The sequence below is a fragment of the Petaurus breviceps genome, unplaced genomic scaffold (assembly GCF_028583685.1).
Source record: "Petaurus breviceps papuanus isolate PSGF00001 unplaced genomic scaffold, PetGlider_PUasm1.0 90743, whole genome shotgun sequence".
NCBI lineage: Eukaryota > Metazoa > Chordata > Mammalia > Diprotodontia > Petauridae > Petaurus > Petaurus breviceps.
The window spans coordinates 2,118,420-2,124,936 of NW_027187332.1; the positions used below are offsets into that span (position 1 = coordinate 2,118,420).

Sequence of the window (6,517 nt, forward strand, 5' to 3'; positions counted from 1 at the left end):
ATAGCATTTAAAAGGTCAGATAATGGAGATTCCAATCATGTTAATAAATTTTGTCACATCACCAACTATTAATGATCTTTGATAGGATTTAAACTATAATTTTTCATTCTAAATTCAATATAACACAATACCTCCTCTGAGGAGCCACTGAAATATTTGAAACAGGAAAGTGCAAGGATGAAATTTCATTTTAACAAATGGCATGACCATAATAACTTTTGCAGAGGGGGATCTAGCTGTTAGGCAGATTATCAAAGGCATTATGTACAATGGTAGCCCTTGGGCTGAATTGTGCAGTAGTGTAAGAATTCAGGTGAGAGAGTGTAGGTGACATATAGAAAAGAGTCAGTGGGAATTAGCAGTAGGCACAGAGAGCAAATGAAATATTTCAGATATGAAAAATGATTTAATAAAAATGTGGTAATTGATTACCAAATGTCCAAAAATATTTTTACCCTAAATTCATAATCTTAAAATTAAATTCATAAAGCTTAGGTCATATTATCTCAATTGCCCAAATGTCTAAATAAAACAACAAAAAAATTGTATTCTGGCAGGACAGATGAATAGATATTGAATATGTCTCATGGCTGAGATGCTCTGTGTGTAAGAAGGTCCTAATGAAGTGGAAGCTGATAGTGCTAGTCACTTTGTGTCTCTGTGTACAATATAATTTATACAACTGGATCAATTAGCCAGAAGCAGAGAATCAAGAACTGAGACCTGGCCATGCCATTTTCCTTTAGGTGATAAGAATTTTTTTAAAACTCAAGTAACAAAAACATTTAGGGAAACACACTGAAGTAACTACTTTACCCTTTTAATAAATACCAAGTGTTATAAGAATTATATTTATCCCATGTAGGAAACACTGATTTTTAAACATGTTAAGTCCAACCTTGAAATGGAACTCATTGAAAGACTGAAGCCTGGAAGCATTGTTAAATTTCTTGCTCTCTGAAGTAAAAAAGTCTTCCCGTGTGAAATCTAAATTTATTCCCTCCGAATTCAATCACCAAATTCTCAAAGCAATCACAGAAACCAGTGCTGCAACTTTTCCATTTTTAGAGCTAAACAAAGTTTATTTTATGAAGTATTAGATGAATGGTCAATCTCATACCGGAAAGTCAACCTGAATCATATATGGTCTATAGTTCTTAGTATGGAGCTAGATAATCAATTTATACTAAGGGGCCTCCAAATCAACCCTAACAAATTTTTCTTTCTAAGTATAGAATGACAGAATCTTAGAGTTAATTCATGGCCATTTATTCCAACTTGTTCCTGGAAGAGATTTTTTCCATACCATACATGAAAAGTGACAAGTATCATTTCCTTTTAGATCTCAAAGAAAGGGAAACTACTACCTAATGGAACCTATTTCACTTTTGGATAGTTTTATTTGCTTGGAAGTTTTCTTTAAGTTCCCCTTTATTCACCAATACATTTAATTACCTGTTATTTCTCTCCTTCCTTGAAAGGATGATTTAAAACTGGATCCATATATGGTGATAGATCATAGCTTCAGAGGCACAGATATGGGAAGGAACTCAGAGGCCTTTTAGTTCACTGATTTTTGAAAAAATTTACTGATGACAAAACTGAGGACAAAAAAGATGAAGTGTCTTGCCCAAGATCATAGAGGAAGTTAACTCCCATATATCTCAATCCTGAACAAACACAGAGCACAAATAAACCTTCATCAAAGAAAGATTAATTGAATCTCAACAAAAATTTTGCATCCAGGGTACTTTGTTTAATCTAATTTGAAAAAATGGAAAACTACATGTGAACTATAGTTCTATTTGGCAGAAGAATGTATACCTCAACTAATCAAGATAAAGAGAAAATTATAGAACACTCATTACCAAGTTTTGTTTATAACAGTAGCTTCTAATTGATTTCCTTGCTTCAAACTTCTCCTTCCCCAAATAAATATGCAGACAGATTCCAAATTTATAATTCTAAACATGGATCTGACCATGTCAGCCCCTACTGAGCATTCTTCAATGTCTCCATATGGCCTCTAGGATCAAAGAGATAATCTCTGTTCTTGCATTTAAAGTCTGCAGTAATCTGCCTAACTTTTTCAAGTTTAATTTCAGTACTTTCACTCCTCATGGATTTTTTTTTTCCTTCAAAACTTAAATCAAATGACATTTCTTATGTGACACCTGTTGTGACTCCCTACCCCAGGCATTAGAATTCCCCTTCTGGTGAATTTTCTCTTCCCATCCACACCTGACTGCCATTTATAAATTTCTAGCTTTATAGTACAACCTCAAAGTCTAGTTCATGTGTACTAATTGTCCGCAAATGTATTGTTAATCATCATCACTGTGACATCACTGAGGTCATCATCTCAGGGTAATTCCTGGACACACAACATTTGATTTTATCTTTTTTATTACCAGTATCTAAGAAAGAATAGGTAATGTGAAGTGACATGAACTATGGCAGAGAGGTTACTCAGTAATACAGCAATGAAGAGGAAATTAGAACTTGTGGTTTAATTACTCTGTTGAGAGGTAACAATAAGGAAGTTGGTTATCCTTTCATGAGCCTATATAATACATGTTGTCTTCCCAGTGCAAGTAATCAAAGGGTGATAAACCACCTTCTGAGATTTGGTGAAATATGAAGGGTATTACTCTCTCTAAAATACTCCTTGGGAGAAAATAATAATAAAAAGAAGCAAAACAAGATCACTGATAGGCAAGACAAAAGTTTGGCCAAAAATCAACAATTTTCTAGCTGTTGACATTTCAGTTGCATGATGTGAATTTTTTATTTTGTTAATTGACATTGTATTTTTAAGAAAATTCCCTTTTTTTTGTTATTTTTAGCATTTACTAAAGCATTTGCTTAACTACTACACATAAATGTAGATGCTTCAGAACAGAAAAATGAATTGGGGATGTGACAAAATAAATGCTGTTAAAAATTGGATTTCTGGAGAGCTGCAAGCTGAGGAGCGAACACTTTCCTCTAGAGCTCCTCCTGTTTTCCGCTGCTGCCAGAGCAGGCTCCTTTCTCCTAGTTGGGGCACTTCATAACCAGCACCATGACGGTGGGCAAGAGCAGCAAGATGCTGCAGCACATAGACTACAGTATGAGGTGCATCCTTCAGGACAGCCGCATCTTCATAGGCACCTTCAAGGCCTTTGACAAGCACATGAACCTGATCCTGTGTGACTGTGATGAGTTCAGGAAGGTCAAGCCAAAGAATGCAAAACAACCTGAATGTGAGGAAAAGAGGGTTCTGGGACTGGTGCTGCTTCGTGAAGAGAACTTGGTCTCTATGACTGTGGAAGGCCCACCCCCTAAAGATAGGGGCATTGCCTGTGTTCTGTTAGCTGGAGCTGCAGAAGGCCCTGGGATTGCCAGGGCTGCAGTTAGAGGTGTGCCAGCTGGTGTTCCCATGCCCCAGGCTCCTGCAGGCTTAGCAGGACCCATCAGGGGAGTTGGTGGGCCTTCCCAACAGGTGATGACCCCACAGGCAAGAGGGACTGTAGCCGCTGCTGCAGTTGCTGCCACAGCCACTATTGCAGGAGCACCAACACAGTACCCACCTGCTCGAGGAACTCCTCCCCCACCTGTGAACCAAGAGACACATCCTCCAGGCATGATGGCTCCACCTCCTGGAATGAGATCTCCCAAGGGCCCCCCAATGGGCATGCCCCTTGGTCGAGGGGAACCAATGGGAATGCCCCCTCCTGGCTTGAGAACCCCTCCTCCTGCAATGAGAGGTCCCCCTCCCCCAGGAATGAGTCTACCAAGGCCTTAGGATTCCTCAGCTGCTGTGATGCTGCCTCTGACTTGACTATAGTTTTGTGGGCTTTTTGTACAATGTGTGTTCCTGTTAAATTGATTCATAATAAACTCTTGGGGAGAAAAATAAATTGGATTTCTGGATTAGAAGTTAAAAAAAAAACAAGTTTGACTCAGATATGGCAGACCCCTCCTAAGAAATATTTTTCCTTATGGGGTTTGAGAATTTGAGCAAAAGCTCTTTAAACTTAAATTTTATGGAAATTAAAAAAAAACATAAATATATCTGCCAAGCCAGAGTCTATAATATAGCTGCATATAAAAGGTAGCAAGAAAAACATTAGTAGGTACCCAACAATAAAACAGCCACTCTCAGATGTCTATATACAAAGTTTCAAAGTATTGATTATAAATTAGATGAACTACAGTTCCTATTTCAAAATGGACAAATTAGATCTTAAAGAGTATGAGTGAGATTTGGGGATACAGTAGTCATTATTAAAATATGGCTATAGGAGAATCAAATTTAAATTTAAAAAAGGCTAAATAGTTGAAAGGAAGAGTTTATACATTATTGGCTGTCTTTAATAATAATTGCATTTTTCTAGGAGGGAAGAAACTATCATAAGGAGGTATCATACCAAATCCTATCCTGAGAAATAGGGAAAAATTAATTCTTGAATGAAAAGTGATAAAAAAAAAAACCAATGTGGGATTGCAAGACAATGGAATTGTTTGATGATAGAGAAATAAAGGAAAGATAGCTATATTATTTGCAATCTATATTGGAGAGATCAGATTTTGAGACATTTAGATATGATTAAAAGTTCACGGCCTAAAATTTTAAAGGAGAGGTCATCCCAAGAAGGAAATGGAAATCTCAAGAATAATATTCTAAAGGCATGAAAAATTTGAATCATGAGCCAAAGGGAAACTGTGTAAAGGGAAATTGTGCATAAACAGAGAAATTCTACCATGTACAAGGCATGTAGAAATAAAGGAAACAAGACATGTGATAGAGGATTCATTCACAGGAGTGATGTATTCAAATAATGTTAATAACAGTAAATCAGACAAAGACGTAAGGTTGGCAATAAATGCTAATAAAAAATAACAAAATGAATAAATCATAAGACAAATAAATACTAAAAAATAACCAAAAAAGATTGGAATTTCCTTTAAAAATGCAATATAAAATGAAAAAATAAAAAGTTAAAAACCACTTGACATTGCTGCCAAAATAATATTCATAATGCTTAGGTATTGTAAGGGTTATGGGATTTAAAGATCTTCCATACCCCATTGGACTTGCTGACATAGCAGGAAGGGGCAGAGCAAGAGGAAGCGGAAGCCAAGCTAGAGTTTCTGCCATGGCTAGCAGTGGCAGTGACAGAGGCAGCAGTAGCAGAGGCAGCGGCAGAGGAAGTGCAAACCCCTTTTTGAGTCAGACAGAATTTATGCTAAGGACTCCTGCTGAGGACTGCCGGGGGCCAGAGCTGCTGGGAGCACACTTCCTGGCTGCTGGGTGTTTGCTGTAAGTGGGGAGAGGAACACCTTTGCCTGAGGTAGCCTGTTCTGTTTTAAAGGCTTGAGAATGTGGATGCTTTCTACTTTATCTAGTGTGTCAATTTCATAACTACTCTGATGGCTTTGACTTACTGGTTTTGGGACTCAGTCTTTTGGTATTTTTAATAAATGTTCTAGCTTATTCCCCCACATAGCAAGCCTGATATATTTTGTGATGGATAATTACATCAGCATATCTGTAATTTCCGTAGGCATTGTGAATATTGCATTGCTGATACATGTATAAACACAGTATTTAACTTCTCAAAGTCTTTCAGTGTTAAAACATATAAACTTATAAACATATAAATTTGTTAGTCAGATAATTAGTCCCTTCCATACCTGAATGTAACTTTTCTTTGCAGTCTTATTTTGGACCACATCACTTTAAGCATTTTATATTTCAACCAAAATCAATCTCAAGCTTTATTGAATGAGGTAGAGTGTTCCAAATGGGGTGGGGAGCTTTGGGCTGAGAATCAAGAATTCTGTGTTAGAATTTTACCTCTAGAATTGACATTTCATGTTTATCATTTTCCTTTAAATTAGAACAGTACTGGTCATGGAGTAAACATTTAATCACAATAATATTTTGTAATTCAGTGTTATAATATGCAGTTAATTTTACGTAATATATTGATTTTCAAAAACTTCTATGGAATTATATTTTGAATTTTAAAATTCACATGATTTCATATGTGAAATGAGAAATTAAAAAATATATAGAAAATATTTTTGAAGCATCTATTATTTGAAAGGTGCTGGGGATAAAAATGTCCCAGTCAAAAATGCTCAATTTCTGAGGAGATATAACTTGGAATTGTGAAAATCTCTAATAAATGTGATTTAAAAAATAATTTATGTCTTATGGTGTCACACAATCTTGATTTATCTATATGACATTTGTTTTGAAGCTCCAATGCTACACAACTCAAAATTTGTAACAATGCTAGGCTACACTTAGGACACTAACAAAAAAAATATACAATAGATTTACCTAAATTTATCAAATTGGCAGTCTAATAATTACATATTTGAAACTTGTTAAAAGCTCATTATATTTGGTCACACTTTCACATGATACCAAAGATGGTGACAGAATGGATATTTCCAGTAATATTTTGTTTTAAAGCTTTAATTATATGGTGAAAGGAACATGACTTGAAAACTAGTCTCTGAT

General features: G+C 35.8%; 1 pseudogene; it reads left to right on the forward strand.

Annotated features, from left to right (window-relative positions):
• Positions 1 to 2,962: 2,962 nt before the first annotated feature.
• On the forward strand, positions 2,963 to 3,817 carry LOC138145624 (small nuclear ribonucleoprotein-associated protein N pseudogene; annotated as a pseudogene).
• The last annotated feature ends 2,700 nt before the right edge of the window (positions 3,818 to 6,517 follow it).